The 19,689-nt window shown below is 48.1% G+C and overlaps 1 protein-coding gene across 1 annotated transcript in view; it reads right to left on the bottom strand.

Annotated features, from left to right (window-relative positions):
• The window catches only part of RALB (RAS like proto-oncogene B), a 46,629-nt gene extending 27,927 nt beyond the window's left edge, over positions 1-18,702 (bottom strand). Inside the window, exon 1 of the mRNA XM_056109008.1 lies at positions 18,563-18,702. The gene's annotated coding sequence lies outside the window, so the exon portion shown is untranslated. The remainder of the gene's footprint in view (positions 1-18,562) is intronic.
• Positions 18,703-19,689: the final 987 nt, after the last annotated feature.

The following is a 19,689-nucleotide window of genomic DNA, read 5'->3' as shown; positions in this document are numbered from 1 at the left end:
AGCACAGCGGTAGGGCGTTTGCCTTGCACGCAGCCAACATGGCCGACCCAAGTTCGATTCCTCCGCCCCTCTCGGAGAGCCCGGAAAGCTACCGAGAGTATCTCGCCCGCACGGCAGAGCCTGGCAAGCTACCCGTGACGTACTCGATATGTCAAACACAGTAACAACAAGTCTCGTGATGGAGACTTTACTGGGCCCGCTCGAGCAAATCGATGAACAACGGGAGGACCGTGACCATGACCATGAATACGCCATGGGTAGCTTGCCAGGCTCTGCCATGCAGGCAGGAAACTCTTGGTAGCTTGACAGGCAGTCCGAGAGGGACAGAGGAATCGAACCCGGGTCAGCCATGTGCAAGGCAAACGCCCTACCCACTGTGCTATTGCTCCAATCCATTACTTAAAGTAACTTAAAGATAGGTAACTTAAAGATAGGTCATAAATCATAATATTTGTAGTCTAATTATTATCCATGTTTTTAATCCTTTAAAAAAAACAATTTTAAAAGAAGACAATCCTGTATCTGGGATAATTTAAGTACCAAACTAATTAAGGGTAGTAATGAAGAGAGACTTGAAAAATTAGAAATCCATGACTTCGTGCCTGTAATAAATTGTTAATAAACAAAAGAGGGGGAAAAAGATCTCTTGTTGAGCAGGACAGATAGATAACTGAAGGCAGTGCATTTGACTTGGGAAGTAAACACTTTACAACCAGCACAGTAAAGATTTCAGATAAAAAACAATAGCTGGGAAATCTAAAGAGGGAATCTGGATGAGGAAGTGGATCCTGTGTGGTATTCAACTGTCTCTAAAAATCACTTTCAAGTCAATTCAGAGTGTGTTTCAACTGTACAGGCCACACCTGTTGATGCTGGCTCGTGGCGCAGGCACTGGTTGAGACAGGGACTTTGAAGTCAGAGCCTCATGCATGCTGGGCATGTGTCTTGTAGTTGAGAACCTCCCCCAGAGCGCCCCCCCTCCCCCATCTTCACTTTATCAAGCAGTACCAAACTACATGTCCAAGCAAATTCCAGGCATTTGTACCATTTCCTGTTACAATCAGATGTACGTTAGGGTTAATAACCAGGTATAATTAAGGTCAAGGAGGACTGATTCAGTCCTTAAAAAACCATACTCTCAAGTATGCAGAAACACAAGCGGCAAAGAACCACTGGATGATAAATGCTGATGAACGAAAAAGCTGCAGTGCATTCTCATTTCCTAGCATCTAACACCCATTATGAAACAGCTAAGACATATGAGGCGTGGCACATCTGAGAGTGCCACTGGGTGTTCCTAAGCAGTGTGTCCCCTCCCCCTACCTCCCTCCAGCACTGTCATTCTAAAGACACGTTGCAATATTGTGGTTATTTGTAAGTAAAAGTAAAGGCCCTCCCGTTGATCATCGATTTGCTCGAGCGGGCCCAGTAACGTCTCCATTGGAGACTTTGTTGTTACTGTGTCTGGCATACCGAATACTCTCGGTAGCTTGCCGGGCTCTCCGAGAGGGGCGGAGGAATCGAACTCGGGTCGGCCATGTTGGCTGCGTGCAAGGCAGACGCCCTACCCGCTGTGCTATCGCTCCAGCCCTGGTTATTTGTAAATAGTCTCATTGCCCTCACTAGGCAGAGTGTGTCATAGTCACACATTATTTCCGGGTCCTAGAGTTCTGACCTCAGTCACATTGGAGACCAAGAGAAATGACCTGAGAGTAAGTGCAGAAGACAGGGCCGAGTTTTAAGAAACAAAAAGGAAATTTTGCGCAATTCTCCCTAACTCATACCAACTCATACGTTTCTCAAGTCTTCAAATATGTAATGTTGTCTCGTAAGTGCTGCTCTAGTGTGAACATTGTTTTTATTTTTAGCTTTTTTACTGAATCACTGTGAGATAGATCCTTACAGAGCTTGAACATTGATTCTTAAAGGTAAGTCCTACCCAGAAGCTCTATTATGGCAGCTAAATTAGAAGGAAAAAATGAGATTTTTTTTTTAATTTCAAAAGATCTAACTAAAGAGTATACAGCTTTTTACAAATACTTCACTGAAGACACTATCTGCCAAGCATCCCTTTTCTAGAAACTGCTTCCCTAGCCAGCCACATGGTTGTTATGGGAGACGGGATACAGGTGACTAAGATAAGGGACAGCCAGTATGTGGTCCCCATTCCCTGGGAATGGCGGATCCCGCCAAGGGCACACTTAGCCCAAGACTCAGGGGTCAGGCCTGTGGAGGCTAATGCTGGGAGAAGGTGCCTCAGGCAGAGTGCATAGCAGAATTACTATCTTTTATTGATTTAATGGCCCCATCTCATTTCTTGTTCATCATGTTTGTTTATAATTCACCCACCCCCACTCCCACATCCACCCTCTATTGTTGCTTTTGAACCAATCAGGAGATGCACATTCACTCTTAGTTGTCAGTTTCACACATTTTTGTTGTTGTTGTGATGGTGGAGATACATGTTGGGGGCCACACACTTGGCCACAGGACTCACCAAGATTTGTACTCTTTGTTGCATTGCTCTTGCACATGCCTGCCAGGGATCACACTTTCTGGCAATGTGCTTGCACATTCTTTTATTTGCAGTGCCCCCACTGGGGTCATTCACCTTTGTGATGTTCACACACATCTGGCTGTGGCGTGGCCTGAAAACATCTGCAGTGCCTTCCTGGGGTCACAAGAAGCTGCCAGATCTGAACTCAACACATATGGCACACCAGGGTCTCGAACTTGTGACCAAGTATGTGTAAGGTGGGCATTTGACGGTCCTGCACTGGTCCTCCAGGCCCCTGCTATGCCTCTCAGACAATGCAGAGTCCCTCCCGAATGGAAGGGCACTTCCTCAGGATCAGATGAATGGCGGGGATTTAAACAGTCACTTTGATTTTCTAAGAAAGCCAGAATACGGATTTTTGTGAGAAAGCTCCCTTTTAAAATGTTAATAACTGAATCAATTTTTAAAAAGCACTATGTGAGCAAACAAAGCGTGTCTGTAGGCCACTCATTTTTACAAGTTGGCAGCTATGGGTTTTTTTTGCCAAATGGTGAAAGCTGAACTCCAGCATGAAAGAGACAAAGCCAGTGTGTGGAGAGAAAGAAATACTGCAGCCTCTTGGAGCAGACATGGCGTGGGGCCAGCTGCTCCGGAGTCCCACCCAGTTCCTCTGCTTGGTTCAGGGTTTGGTCTTTTGTTTCTCTTTTTGAGTCAATGACATGCAGGGGTACCCTTCCAATAAACCCCTTCACTTAGCTTACACGTCTCTAACTTCCAACCACAGAGTCCCAACTAAATGACCATTCAGCTTCAAAAGGATGCATTAAACTCAGCTCAAGGAATCAGACCCAGGTGGGTACCCCATTCTGGATGAATAAAGCACAAAGTCTAGTAGAATAGTTTCAGCTGAAGGTGCTTCCAGGGAATATAAATTGTCCTGTGGATGGTTAGGGCTCCCGTCTGCAAAGAAACTATCCCCAACCAAAGGTGTCTTAAGCAAAATCGTTATTTATGGGCTCATAACTACGTGTTCAGAATAACGCTTGCTTCAGGGGCTCAATTGATGGTCATCTCCAGAACCCATTCTTTCTTCCCCATCCTTAATTTCTACCTGTGCAAACTCATTGCCTGAAACTTCTCCACCATGTTGGGGAACAGTTTTTCCCCCAACGTGCCCAGACATGTTGTGCACTGGGTCCGGGTAGATGCGAGGTGGAAGGATGATGGGTGTGTGGAGAAACCACTCCGGGAGACAGCTGATGGCCACTCACTTTATTGCCAAATACATGCGTATTTTATTGGGGGGGGGGTCTCGACTTAAGAGGATGGTCCAATCACATAGAAGTTTAGCATTACTGACCTATCACCTTTCCAACTATGCTTTGCCCTGGCCCAATCCCATTTCGGCCTCGTTGCTGCAGTTAGGAATGACTCGCTAAGCTTACATGACAATGCTTGTGGGGTTAGGTGAGACTCTAGGCCAGATACCTGGTGCTTGTAAAATGCACCCAGACACTCCCTACTGGGTTACCATGCAGGGGCAAGTCTTATTTGCTCTGGTACCTGTTGCCATGCTCCACACCACCACAGTCCCCTCAACCCCTAAACCTTTTTCTGCAACCGTGTTCATGGCTTAATTCCTTCTTCGCGTGGTTTCGAATCAATGTCACTTCTTCAGAGAGGCCTCCTTGGGCACCTCAAGCAGGCCCCTCTCCGTCATCCTCTACTTGGGTCCTTGACATCTTTCCCTACGTGGCCCCTAACTTGCTGACCCTCAAAGTTCCTTTTTCAACTTGCTTTTCTCCATTAATGCTTTCTGGGAGCAAGCACCAGGTCTGCCTTCTCTTGCAAAAAGTAAAGTAAAGTAAAGGCCCTCCCGTTGATCATCGATTTGCTCGAGCGGGCCCAGTAACGTCTCCATTGGAGACTTTGTTGTTACTGTGTCTGGCATATCGAACACATCACGGGGAGCTTGCCAGGCTCTGCCGTGCGGGCGAGATACTCTCCGTAGCTTGCCAGGCTCTCCGAGAGGGGCGGAGGAATCGAACTCGGGTCGGCCATGTTGGCTGCGTGCAAGGCAAATGCCCTACCGCTGTGCTATTGCTGTGCTATCGCTCCAGCCCTCTCTTGTACTCTTCTCCAGCCTTCTCTTGTACTTTCGGCATATAGGTTGTCACCCTCTTGATCACATGCTGTCAAAATGACATGAACTTTGCCCTAACTAGAGTCATCATAAACTCTAGTGAACAATGTAAATGAACTCCCAGATTCAGCCTATCTTATTTCCATTATTTAACCCTAAAAGATCTGACACTGTTTCTTGACTTCAAAAACAAATGGGAAAACATCGATTTACATTTACTCACGTTGAGCAGATCAAATCAAGCACGTTTATTAAACAAGCTGTAAGTGAAAAACTAGTTTGGTATTTTCATACAATTTCCAAAATCCTATGTTTATATGACTCTTTAAGATTAGAGCGACCTACTGTTTCACTTTTTTTTTCTTTTTTTTTAAATAGGGGCCATTCACAAGGACACCTGGACAGGGACTGCCAGGACCACACCCACCAATGCTGGATGTGTTAGTAGTTGGGGGTAGGGGGGCAGCACATGGTGGCAGGGACTAAACTTGAGGCCTTGCATGTGCTCTACCAGGTGCTAAGGGCAACCTACTCCCCCCACCACGACTTTTACTGTTTTGCTGCTAGAGCAACCTAGTTCATATAAGAATCTCATCATTGGGGCTAGAGTGATAGCATAGTAGGTAGGGTGTTTGCCTTGCATGCGGGTTCGAATCGAACCCAGGTTCAATTCCCAGCATCCCATATGGTCCCCCGAGCACTGCCAGGAGTAATTCCTGAGTGCATGAACCAGGAGTAACCCCTGTGCATCACTGGGTGCAACCCAAAAAGCAAAAAAAAAAAATCTCATTTCACTCACTCACTTAAATATGGGATTCTGAGAGCATGTGTGGATGCTCACTGTCTAACTGGGGTGATTTTTCTCACCAACCCCTGATGAAGGATGCAACAGCATGAAGGTGGCTCCCGGGGCTGTGGCTGAACCACTATCAAATCTTTCCATTAATCAAAGATACTGGGGTCAGGGAAGATACCCCAAAGGAACAGAGCACACGCCTGGCACACGGGGCTCTGAGTGCGATCCCCCAACAAAGCAGTGTTGGGGGAGCCCCAAGTAAATTAATAAATATACTCATGGTCTTAACTTCTCTGTCTGGTAAATGCATCATTTTTATCTTGCTCTTCACCAAACAGAGAATCCTGGTGTGTGATGGTCGTGGCAAAAACAACTTAAGCCATCAAAATGCTCAGAGTTCCTCTTTCTGCCGGGGCCACCTTTCCTCCAGACACTGAATTAACAAAGGAAACTCCATTTTCCTCTTCCTTGGTGCAGCTTCTATCACCATCAGCACCAGGGATCAGAGTATTTTTATAGTCTCCTACATGTATGACTCAGTTTCCATGTCTACAAGAATAAGGAAGTTGAATTAAATGATTCAACTTCCTTTCCGATATTTTTTGCAGTCTTTCTCTGAAATAAGAGCCGCAAAACAACTTCAATTAGTGTTCCTGTGTGTGTCTGCAGGAATATGTTTTATGAATTTCTGCTCTCTAACAAGTCTCTTCCTCTCTGCCCTCACCAATAGTAAAAGCAGACAATAGTAACTAAAACCAAAGCCAGGATGCTGTGGAGTCACTCAGGGAAGCACCTGCACAGGTGAGGAGGGGCACGGTTTGTCTCTCTCCACCCTTCTTCCAGATCAAAGACCTCCTGATAGCTTAAAAGCATCCCCCATCACTTTGGTCACCCTCTAAATAGCTGCATCCCCCAGCCTCGGGGGTCTCCATGCCTCTTTATAAACCCAACAGAGCACTGAGGAAAGCCAATTGTTTTCAACCGAGACCTGATAAGTTCTACCACACAGAGATCTGCAGTCCCCCTGAACATGCCTAGGACTCAGCAGACATGCAATCTGTGGTAGCACTGTAGCAATGTTCTCCCGTTTATTCATTGACTTGCTCGAGCGGGCACCAGCAACATCTCCATTGTGAGACTTGTTGTTACTGTTTTTTTGGTATATCAAATACATCACGAGTAGCTTGCCAGGCTTTGCTGTGCGGGCGGAATACTCTCGATAGCTTGCCGGGCTCTCCCCAAGGGGCAGAGGAATCAAACCCAGGTCATCCACGTGCAAGGCAAACGCCCTATCCGCTATACTATCGTTCCAGCCCTGTGGTGGATTTTTAAAAAATAAAGGTTTCCATCTGGGATGAAAAGACCTCCAGACCTCCACAGGGACAAGTGGCAACTAAAGTTAATGCACCTACCAAATGGCTTTTCTCAACTACAGAGCTTTAAGAAATGAAGGGAAGGCAGTTTTCAATTATTGATTTGTTTTATGTGTCGAGAGAATATCCTCTCCCAACATATACCCACCCCCCCACGGAATCTTGCTGCTCTCTGCATGGTCTACACCAGGAAGACACATTCCATTTCCTCCCACCTCAAAAGCAGCCCTGGGAGACACTCAAGCTACTTCATCTCTCTGGGGTCAAATTGGTATACATGGCCCTATTGGAGTCACTATTCAAATAAAACTCTGTTGAGAGCTACACTGTCACTACTTCCTTTCCACTTCTGGAGCATCTGGAACACACTGGAGACTCGCCAGCTTGCCTGACTAGTCGATGCCAGGCTGGATTGGAACCCCAGAAGTATGGCTTCAGAGTTCACACCAATCACTGCTCCTGGCAGCTCCAGTAGTGCACTGTGTTGGGGTGAGGAAGCCCTTCAGATATGATGCAAGATACCAAAACTCACATTAGTGATACAGAACTATGGGTCCAAAAGCTCAGCTTTAAAACAAGATGAAATCATACAATGTGCTGCTGCTATGTGGATAGTTCTGGAAAGTACCATGCTGAGTGAAGTGAGGCAGCAGAGAGACAGACAAAATAATCTCTCTCGTGCATGGGACATGCAAAAACAAAGCAGGAGAATAATGCCCAAAGCCAACGACGGACACTGAGAACTGTTCCTCAGTAGGAAGCATTTTCCATGGGGGAGGGCGGGGAGGGGCACTGGGGCACTGGTGGAAGGAAGCAGACACTCTGGGGGAGGGGGAGGTGCTGGGATGCTGTATGTATGAAATATTATCACTAACAGTTTTGTAAACCACAGAGCCTAAAGTGTTTTGAAAAGAGAGATAAAAGAATCAGTCAAATCAATGTATGATGTGGTTAATATTTAACAGCAATAAAGTTGAACCACTGAATCAACCACAACAAAAATGAAGCTCACTAAAGAGAAAAATATGGAGGGCAAAGAGACAGTCTTCCATGTGACTGGCCACAAGCTGATCTGTGGCACTGCACCCAGTATCCCAAGCTCAGAGGCAGGAGGAGCCCCCTGTGCACCATAGGTGTGGGGGGTGGGGGGGAGGGAGTGGGAGGGGGAGAGAGAAAGAGAGAGAGAGATATCAAAAGACCCAGAAGTAAATGTACCAAAGCAGAATTGTAAAGCAGAACTTACACCAACGCTCAGTGCATATTCGTAACAGTCACTGGGAAGAGGCTGTGGGGAATGAGCTCAGCCCTAGAGTACTTGCCTTGCATGTGTGGGGCACTAGGTTGCATCCCCAGCACTGTGGGAGGGGGGGAGTCAACGGGCGGAAGTAACTCAAGAGTTCATGACCGACAGGATAAATAAAATAGAGTATAGCTATATAAATGAATATTCAGCCTTATAAAGGAATAAAAGTCTAATATAAGCCACAACATGGATGTAGCCTGACAAAAGTATGCTAAATGAAAGAAGAAATTGTTTCACTCTTCCATAAAAGGACAAACATACGTGATTCCAGTTATATGAGTCCAATTCATAAAGATGAAAGTGAAACAGTGGTTTCCAGGGGCTGGCAGGAGAGAAGGGTGGGTGGGAATAACTTTGAACATGCTGATGAGGGTGCATGCTTCCTGTGGCTCTCACCTGAATGTGGTTTAGTCAACACAAACTGCTGTGCTGGCATCAACACGTCAATGGACAGACTTTCAGAATGGAATGATAAATGTTCAGAGATGGGACAGTGGGGGTGATAACACAGCATTAAGTGAATATTCCTAATGCCGCTGAACTGTATACACTTATAAAACATTCAAAAGGTAAATTTTATGTTGCATCTATTTTGTGACAATTTATTTGAAAGTATTTATATACCAAGTAGAGTATAAAGTGGGAAGGGGGAAAAAACCCTGGACATAGCAAAGTGGTATTTTCCTATTAGAAAGCTAATTGTCTTGCTATTCTCTACCTCTGATCTATACAATACACAAGAGACTTATATCCTCAAGGTTGTTATGAAGATGAAATGAGGAAACACCTATCAGAATACCTGGCTCTGAGTACTTTGTGAATAGCATCTGGTAGTCTAGACAGTCTTAAGAAACTGGCCTGGAGTGAACCCTCCAGCAGGCAGGCCAGGCCACGGTCCTTCCCGCAGGAGCTTCCTCCCCCAGCCGCACTGGAAGCAGCACCCTCGGAAGAGACCACCAGGCCTCCCTCATGCCACTCACCTCACAGTCAGTCAGTCAGTCACCGGCCTGGGGCCCTGAGTTCTCCGCCTGTTACACAGAGTAACTGGGGGGAGCTGAGGGCCTAAGGGAGCGACAGACTCACGAAGAAGGGTCCCCGTCTGTGGCTCAAAGGAGTAGTACGGTTAGCATCATCGGACTATCTTCTCTCACCCCAAAAGACACCCCTTGTTTTTAGAGGTGCTGCCAAATCACTTTTCAGGACTTACCCTAGTCTCCCCTGCAGCTCCTAAAACCTCTCACAAAGCCATTCCCCCCCAACTCACCCCCTGCAGCAAATGTGTGTGTGTGTGTGTGTGTTGTGTGTGTGTAATGCCTTAGGGAACGGGCATGAGGAAGCTGCCAAGGGCTGGGAACTTAGTGCAATAGGGTGCTGAATCCCCAATGGCCAGCCCTGCCCAACCTTCCCAGTCCCTACACTTCACCCTGCTAGGACTGTACCCATGCCCTGGGGCAGCCCATCCCAGTCCCAAGCTCCCAAACATACCAGCAGACTCTCCTCCCCCTGTAAGAGTCTTCTACCTCCTGGCTTCCCTGAGCCGAGATGTGACACGGGCGTGCCCTGGGGAGACCACATCGATGTGGAGGCTGTTTTTCTCCCAGCTGTGTGCCTGGGAGCCATGGGTCACTTCCAATATCTACCTCTCTAATCCACTACCTCCTCCTTCCTCTTGCACAAGTCCTTTATCTCAGAGGCTTGGGCAGTTCCTCCTCCCCTCCCCCACCTGGTCACTCACCCAGCTTCCCTCCCTCCCTCACACTAATTGTCTCCTACAGACTTCCTTTCAACCCCAATTTGTCTTCTCCAGGTTCATACAGACATCCAGCCAAGAGCTGCTCTCAAGTCAACCTCCTTGCCAAAACCTCCTCCCCCCACCTCCAACCAGGAATGTGGCTCATGGAGAGTGTGTCTGCCTTGCAGGCAAAAGGCTGCAGCTCAATCCCTGGCACTGCCTCCCCAGAGTCCGTGCCATCCTGGTCACACAGTTTTTGTCATCCACGACACACTAACAATCTCCAGTGCCCCAGCATCACGGTGCATGAGCATCCCAATGAAGGGGGGTGAGCCTCAGATGTTACCACAGCAACAAAGGGAGGAGAAAGAGGCAGGAAAAACCCTTTCCTCATTCTACCCAGCTCCTCTAGGGTTACCCCTAGAACTCCAGAGGCAGCAATGGTAAATTACCCCTTCTCACTCAAGTACCTGCTGGACCCTGGCCTCTAATTTAGGACACCTGGGAGCACCATTCTCTCTGGGCACCAGCCATGGGGCTCCACTTCCCTCCTTCACCAGCTCAGACCCCGCCACCCAGCTCCATACTCCCTTGCAAGGACTGTCCCCCTCCGTCACTGCTTGACTCTCCTCCTTCCCAACCCCTGCCCCTGGCCAGACAAAGCTGCAGGAAAGAGAAAGAAAATCACGCCTCGGATCTTACCAAACCTCATGAGGGGTACTTATACTCTCCCACCACAGACTGACAGTTGCTCCAGGCTTCCTGAGGAATCCGTGCTCACTCCACCCAGAGACTCCGAAGCTGGCAAGCACAGACCCCCATCAGTCTTCCACCAAATCTACACACCTACCAACACCCGGTTCCATCGCCTCCCGTCTCCTGCTGCAGGCACAGCCCAATGCCAGCTCTCAAACCCGCCAGCCACATGGGCTCCAGACACCATGCAGCCGTCTTCTCCTCTTCCTCCTGCTTCAGTGACTTAGCCTTGAAGTACGTTCCCAGCGACACAGACACCATGAACTCAATACCCTTCCTTAAACATATTCCGCCCTTTGGGGGCCCCTATCTCCTTCTGGAGGTTTTTTGTTTGTTTGTTGGTTTTTTTTTTCTGTTTTTGGGTCACACCCAGTGACACACTGGGGTTACTCCTGGCTTTGCACTCAGAAATTACTCCCGGCAGTGCTCAGGGGACCATATGGGATGCTGGGAATCGAACCCGGGTCGGTTGTGTGCAAGGCAAACACCCTACACACTGTGCTATTGCTCCAGCCCCACCCACTATCTCCTAAGCCAGCAACACAATTTCTCTGGAACCCTGATGATCAGTACCAATGCTTCTCAAACTTGAATGCAGATACAAATTACCTAGGAAGCTTATTAAAATGCATACTACTTTGAGTCAGCAGGCCCAGGGTGGAGCCCAAGAGTCTGTCCCACCGACTGACTCCCAGAAGATGTTCCTCACCCAGAGAGCACCCCTTGGAGCAGCGAGGCCGAAGACGTGCACTCCCCTCCCGACTTCACGTAGGAAATCAGTTGTGAGTTGGCTGCCTTCCTCCCCCAAGCAGAACGTTAAGGAATCAGGTCTTGTCAAGGTCACCAATAAATCTCATGTTACAAACGCCAATAAAAACCTCTTTCTTCTCTCCCATCCCCACTCCTTTTACAAATGAGCCTGTTAACAACGGTGATAAAACTTGGCCCTTGTTGGGAAAGACTCCGGCAGGCGCATGTGAGGATCTGCCGGGCATCTCCTCCCAGGGCCTCCCCTGGCTGCCACCCCCCTCTCCCGCGGTGCTTGGCACTTCTCTGGCAGCCTGTCTCAGAGACGTCTGCCAGCTCTTCTTCCTTCCCAGAGCTCCTCGAGGTCCACACTCTTCAGAGTCAGTCTCACACTCTGCTCCGGGATCACATCCATTTTTGCTGGGGCTTTTGAGGAAGCCCCCAGCCTTTCAAATGTGCCCAGGTCACACTCCAGATCTCCAACTCCGCTCCCTTGCCCCGACTGGGGATCCTGTGAGGCCCTCCCTGTGGAACCAGTGCAGAGCTGAGTGGTGGATCACCTGCTTGCCTCGCAGGTGTGAGGTGGGGAGTTCCATCGTGAGATACCTCACTCCACAAGTTTAGCATGACCCTCACGCACCACCACATTTCCCAAGTGTGTCCTCCCCTCCTTCCAGCTCCCTCCCCACCTGCTCTCCCCTCCCAAAACAACAACAAAAGGAAAGAGCAGGAAGAGATGTTAATCATTAAAAAGAAAGGAAAAAAAAACACCTCAAACTTAACATTCCCAAACCAACTCTTGATTCACATACACTTCAAATCTGCCCTTTCTCCACTATTCCCCATCTAGAAGTTACTCCAGTAACCAGGTCATTATTGTTTTGTTTGGGGGGTCACACCCTGCAGTTCTCAGGAGATATTCCTGGCTCAGTACCTGGGGTCGCTCTTGGCCTAAGGTACCAAGTGGTGCTGGATGGAACCCGGGCCTGTGTTTACTGAGCTCTCTATCAGCCCACCAACTCGTGACTGGAGTAGAAAACTCAGGAATCAGCTTCAATTCCTCTTGCCTTCTCCAAGTTAATTCATGGCCAATCCCACTGATTCCACGTACAAAAATAGATCTCAAAACCTTCTTGCTTCTCCTCTATCGTTACTGGGCCCCAGCCACCAACCCTGAGCAGTCACAGTTTCTTCAATAATTTCTCCTTCTTCTCTTCCATCTACACTCTGAACAGTTGTAAGGTGGCTGCCTCCCACCACTGTGGAGTTTTTTCAAAATGCAAATAAAGGAGGTTAGAGAGATAGCAAAGCTGGTAAGACACTTTGCCTTGCATACAGCCAACATGGGTTTGATCCCCAGGATTCCACGTGGTTCCTGAAACACCAACAGCTTTGACCTCTGAGTATAGTTGGGATTAAAGGGGGGGAAAAGCAAATAAAAGTATAGTACAGTGGGAAGGCCACTTCCCGATTACTGGAGGCCAACCCAGGTTCAATCTCTGGCATCACATATGGTCCCTCAAGGAGGCGCATACATAATCCCTGAGCATCGCTGGGAGCAGCCAAAAAAACAAAAATGCAAACAAAAGGATGCTTAGGGTTGTGGGTAGAACTCAGTGACAAAACAATTATTTCACATATGTGGCCCTGGGTTTCATCCTAAGAACCAAAAACAAAACTTTATTAATTAATAAAGTATGCGCCATGCGCCTTATGCCCACCATGAACATAATCCAAAGCCCTGCATTCACCACAGCCGACAAGACTCACACAGCCATTCCTGAGTCGGCCCTGCCTTCCCTGTGCTGCAAACAGGCTAAATGCCCTTCCTCAATCCCCTTCACGAGTTCTAGTATCGGTTCACGTTGCTTTCAGGAAGATTTAAAGCAAGAAGCCACAGTTAAGAAACCAAAGGTATATAAATAATCTGACTTTTTTTTTTATTTAAAAAAGTTTGGGGGCTTGAGCGATTGCACAGTGGGGAGGGTGTTTGCCTGGCACACGGCCGACCCGGGTTCGATTCCCAGCATCCCATGTGGTTCCCCAAGCACCGCCAGGAGTAATTCCTGAGTGCAGAGCCAGGAGTAACCCCTGTGTATCGCTGGGTGTGACCCAAAAACAAAAAAAAAAACTGCACTGCACTGCCCTCCCATTGTTCATCAATTTGCTCAAGCAGGCCCAGTAACATCATGAGACTTGTTGTTACTGTGTTTGGCATATCGAATACATCACAGGTAGCTTGCCAGGCTTGTCGGGCTCTCCGAGAGGGGCGGAGGAATCGAACTCGGGTCAGCCACGTGCAAGGCAAACGCCCTCCCTGCTGTGCTATCACTCCAGTCCAAAGTTTAATCTACAAGAATGAGGAGAGGGATCACAATGGTTAAAATTCATTCCTAATAATAGAATCACAGTTAATCTACAAAAATGACTGGCTACCAATCCTTTCCTGTTTTTACAGGGCGGGGGGTGGGTGGAAGGAAGAGGAGGGCCGGGGTTGGTAAGATAAAAGAAATACATTAACTCATAAATCAGGGCAGTGGATGGGAAAGCACCCAAAGTAGGGAGCAGAGGAAATTCAAATTGTGCTGACTTTTCCAGTCTGCAAATGATAACTCTACAACCTCCAACTAGGTTAGGATGAACAAAAGCCATTCTCAATTGACCGCGGGTGTTCTAAAGTGTTCTGAAAAAAAAAAAATTATGAAACCTCTTTTTGTAAATTCAAAGGATATTTGTTATATGGACATATTAGGATCCCAGGATTTTTAGAGACGGAAGGAAACTTAGAGGTCATTTAATGAGACTTCGGGTTCAGGACTCCTAAACTCTTCTCTCCACCTCAGACGCTCTGAAAAGATTTCATCTAGAAGCTCAAAGAATAAAATCCTCTGATAAATTCATGAATCATTTAAATACATTAGGATTTCAAAAGAGAAATGAAGACTTACTAGGCAAATAAATATTGTCCAAAGATTTCAAATAACTGGAAGACAGACAGGGGAGGGCTTAGATGCTCCCAAGATTTTTGAAATACTCTGCCAATGAGTTTTATTTTTAAGAATGCCAGATGATTAATGACTACTTTTAAGCTGTTCATCAAGGAGATCATTTTGACAATAATTTGATTCCAATGTGTTTTGGGGTTATAAAAAAAAAGAACTCAGCTGTTCCCTGTTTAGGAACCAGCAAGATTTAAATTTCTAATTTCCAAAGCTACTGAATATTTGACTGATTAATTATAGCATCTGACAATGAAGAACCAGAAGAACATAAAGTTTCAAATATTGAAAGTTTCTAGAATAGTAAAAACTCCAGCTGCATTTTACTCTCCTGTAGAACATTAGCATATAATACAAAGATTTTTCTCAGTCTGATTTAAAAAAAAATAAAAACTTTGAAAAGAATCCTGGTAGATAGTCTCTAAGACTCTCTCTGGTCCCCAACTCTCTCCCACGTGCTATCTAATTCTGTATCATATCACGCCTGGTCTAGATGCAGGAAGAAGTGGTAATATGGCACTTTCTAGATTAAATACCACCATTCATAACAAATTTCAGAGGTAGCCACACAGGTTCAAGTCACACTGGGCTTTAACTCAGGGCACAGATTAAGTAAAATTACACACCTTGAAATACTTTCACTTGGATCCAATCTACTAAATCTTGCAAGCTGAACATGAATTACAAATTGCTCACAAAGTACTGACAACAGCAACAAAGACATCAATATACTAGAAATAATCAATTAAGCACAGATCCATCTACAACCTAATCAAAGAACACTCGAAAAAATTACAAACAGTTCTCTGAGCAGAGCATAAATATAAAAATGAGGCACGCCTGGTATCCTAAAGTTGTAGCTATCAATCACTCCTTCCCTCTTTGACACTCAGTTTCTGCATTACCTTTTTCATTCTCACCCACCCAAAAGTCTAGCTGCACCCCATCTCATTTTCAGAATATGAAGAAATATATATTCCCAGGAATCCATAGTCTTCTTCCTAGTTGCCACAGGAACTGAGGAGCTAAAAGAGGCAGTTCATAATCAAATTTCCATTGCCAGATAGTTATCTATTATTGGTTGATCAATGTGTGTGCCACATAGACAGCTGATATTCCATAAATGTTCCTCCTCCTCCTCCTCCTCCTCCTCCTCCTCCTCCTCCTCCTCCTCATCTATGTCATCAAGGGGAAAGTTCCATTTTCTCAAGTACTGATTCAGGATTCTCCTTAGCAACATTAGCTTTAAAAATATCAAGTGTTCTGTGGGTCTAACAGCATGACTTTTTCTCTAAAAGTAACTGGATTCAATGAGAAGAGGAATTTCTGCCATCTTGAGACAAGTTAACACTGGGAACCTTGGAAGAGCTCACCAAGTTCTCTTCCAATACTCAATTCTAGGTGGTTCTAAAGTCTCCAACTTTAGCTTTCAGCAGAGGCCTCCCGGGATATACCCATAAATTTAAATGTCCATAAGCCCAGTGCAGTGATATGCCTAAAATTCAAATGAACTGAAATAAAAAAAAAAAAAGAGGAATTGTGGAACTAAGTGATGGGCACAACGGCTGATTTCAACTGTTATATTTAAAAACTGCCAAGTGGAGAGAAAGGCAGGCATTACACACGCCCGACCCAATTTCGATCCCTGGCATCCCATATGTACCCTGAGCACCACCCGGAGTGCAGAGCCAGGAGTAAACCCTGATCATCACTGAATGTGGCCCAAAATCAAACAAAACTTGCCAAGGAGTCTCATGTCATGTTCAGTCAGGCAAAATGTTGCAAGAATCAGAACTTTTCCTTTAAAAAAAAAAACTTGTGTGGGTTATTCCCAGAAGCACTCAGGGGTACCCTGAGTGATCTGCTCCAGGAAGTGTCAGAGAGCCACCAAGGCCACACCCAGCAGTGGTGGGATGGTGGGCAGGGAACCATACAAAGCACATACAAAGCATGTAGCATGTGCTCTACTACCTAGCCACATCCCGGCCCCAAAGGTTTTCATTGCTCTACTGAGTCTAGGTCTCATATACCTAGAAGTTAGCCAGTCACATACTTATAATTTTTTCCACACAAAATCCCGGAAGAGAAATCCTACTGCTTGTAGACAGAGAAATCTTGCTGAATGCTCAGATTAAGAGTCAACACTATTTCCAATGGGAAATGATGTGATTAGAAAAGAGCGAGCAAGCAGAGCCAAAATACTCTGATACAATCAAAATGTTAAAAAAAAATCCCTGGTTATTCCCACCCTATCTCAATCTCACCCCTAATCCAAAGAACACTTGGTTCTTCTCTCCCATAAGCTTGTCGGTGAGAGTAACTGGTACTGCCTTTCCACGCTCAGTGGTGAAAAGGCCATCACACCACTAGTAAAGTTTCAGAGCCAGTATCAGCTCTAAGGCTTCAAACCCTCCTGGATTGTTCTTCCTCCATATCCAAAGCTACCACCAACTGCAGTGGTCTTATCTGCAAAAACATCAACATTCTCTCTTGCTACAGGATTGAGGAGCATTGCCTCTGAGCTTTGACAGCCAATACAGAGGGTCATTTGCCCTTGAAAGGCTGCCACCCCCTCTCCTAATCTGTACCTGCTGAGCGCCTCCAAAATTTAAATGCCCCAAAATTTAAAGGTTAGGAAACTAAAAACAGAAAGCTCCCTGTCCTACAAAGAGCTGAAATCAATGAAATCACAGATAAATCAAATAAGCAATCACTCTCTCTCTCTCTCTCTCTCTCGCTCGCTCGCTCTCTCTCCCCCCACAGAATTGCCCCATAAATCACCTGGGAATCACACCAAGCTTCCAGCAGTCCCAGTACTCACGTGGAAATTAGGAAGGACCCTGTCAAAGGCATGGTTCTAGGGGGAGCTGTTATTGACGCTGGCAGTTTAGAAACACCACACCACCAACACAAACACACAAACACACAAAACACAAACACATACACACACACACACACACTCCTGAACATCTGTAAGAGGGAGCAAGGAGGGAGCCCTTGGTGTCCAGTCCTGGAAAACTTGTGGAGTTCCTGAAGCTTCCCATTAGAACACACACACACACTCCACCCCACCCCCAACATCTATATGAGGGAGCAAGCACATATCCCATCCCCCCCCCAACATCTATAAGATGGAGCAAGGAGGGAGCCCTCGGTGTCCAGTCCTGCCAAACTCGTCGAGTCCCTGGAGCTTCCCATTAGAACACACACACACCACCCCACTCGTTGAGTCCCTGGAGCTTCCCATTAACACACACACACACACACACACACACACACACACACACACACACACACACACACACCACCACCACCACCACCACCACCCCACCCCCGGACATCTATAAGAGGAAGAAAGCACACATCCCACCCCCCACCACACTCCCTCTGAACATCTATAAGCGGGAGCAAGGAGGGAGCCCTCGGTGTCCAGTCCTGGAAAACTCGTCGAGTCCCTGGAGCTTCCCATTAGAACACTCACACACACCCCACCCCACCCCCAATCTCAAGAAGGAGCAAGCACATATCCCACCCCCACCGCAGCCCCTCTGAACACCGATATACAAGAGGGAGCAAGGAGGGAGCCCTCGGAGTCCAAGTCTTGGCAAACTCGTCGAGTCCCTGGAGCCTCCCCTTCGCAGCCACACTGGTGCCAGCTACAGAGAAAAGGAACCGACTGGGCGGTCGCGGTGGGGGCGTTAGGATGAAACATACTTAAGGCTCGGTCGGCTTAGACCCGACATAAAGCAAACAGCTCCAACTTTTTTTTTTGGGAGCACGCCCCAGCTCGGCTTCAAATCGAATCCCTGAGGTCCTCGGAAGCGTTTGCAACCCTTCGGAGCTCTTCACCGCCCCCGAGCCACACAGCAGGTCACTGACCAGGCTGAAGAAGTGGACGGTCCGCGGGGCCTCCAAGCCCCCGAGGGCAGGAAGTGGAAGCCGAGGCCATTTGTGGGGAAAGGGAAGGAGCCGCGGAAAGCGAGAGGCTGCAGCGCCACCTCGCATTTCCTCGGCCCCGAGCCTTCCCGGGCGCCGGGACTTGCGGGCAGCGAGCCGGGGGGACCGTGGCCGAGCCGGGGGACCCCGGCCCGGCGGGGGGGCGGGCAACGTGTCCAGCAGACACGCAGGGTGCTGAGCACTAGGACAAGGAGGCCACCCCTGTCCCCCAGCAGCGCTGGCCGGCGCACCCCACTCTCCCCAGCGCTGACCCCCTTACCCGGGAGGGACCCGTCCCGCGCCGCCTCGGCCGTCCACTCCGGGTCCTGCCGCTCCCAAACCTGCCCCACCCTCTCCTCCGCTTCCTCCCAGGACCCGACCCCTGGCTGTGCCCAGCCGATTTGTCACCGCGCTGCCCAAGCTCGCTTCCCCCCACCCCCTTGCTCCCTCCCCTCCCTCCCGCGCGCGCGCCCGGCGTCGCCTAGGCAACCCCACCTCTCAGGAGCGCGCCTTCCCTTCCGTTCCAGCCCTCCCGCCCGCCAGACACGCCCCTGCGAGGTTCTCCTAGCCAATCCGAAGCGGCGCGTTCGAGCCTCGGCCGTAGCTCTGCCCAATGAGAAGCCGCCGCGGGCGGGAGGGGTGGGCTCAGCAGGCAAGCCCCGCCCACCTTCACTTCCTCCTTCGCTCTCGCCCCGCCCCCCACCCCGCCCGTCCGGCCGTGCCGGCACGTGACCGTGGGCTGCTTGGGAGTCTTACAGCTGAGAGGAGGGCGGCGCTGGGGCGCGCGGGATGTGAATTCCCGACGCTGCTAGGCCTGAGTGGTGCAGGCAAAAGGGAAGGAGGGTGGGGATATCAAGAACAAGGAAAATTACAGTGCAGCCAGTTGAGCTTGAATGCTGGCGGGGGCAGCACTCGGGACCCCAGCTGATGGCCCCCGGGGCGCCCGTACTTGCCTGCCTGATGACATCCCAATCAGCAGGAATGGAGTTCCTGCAGCTACCTGAACTAGCAACAATTTAACTCAGGGTACAATAAGTGAAGCAGGCAAGCTCTCGGCCTATAGGTGTTTTTCTTCCACAACCTGCCCAACCATCCTTCCAGACCTTTATAACCTATTCAAATAAAAATAGATTTATTTTCTTAGCGTCAGCCCTTTGCAAGAGCTGAATCCTTCCCTCCCTTGTTCTCCAACTCCGCAGTTTTTTTTTTCCCCTCGCAGCGCTGACCCCCTACCCAAACCTCAGGACCTGACACACTATCGCAGTTCGTTGTTAAAATGTCCGCGTCTATAATCCTAGGGAAGGAAACTATCTCTTGTTTGATATCCACAGCAGCTAGAGCTGTGTAATTAAATTCTCGGGTTGTTTTTAATTATACATTGGGATACATGTGTATTATGAGAGGCTT

Source organism: Sorex fumeus, unplaced genomic scaffold (assembly GCF_029834395.1).
Source record: "Sorex fumeus unplaced genomic scaffold, SorFum_2.1 ptg000248l, whole genome shotgun sequence".
Lineage (NCBI taxonomy): Eukaryota > Metazoa > Chordata > Mammalia > Eulipotyphla > Soricidae > Sorex > Sorex fumeus.
This window is presented reverse-complemented; position numbering and strand designations above follow the sequence as displayed.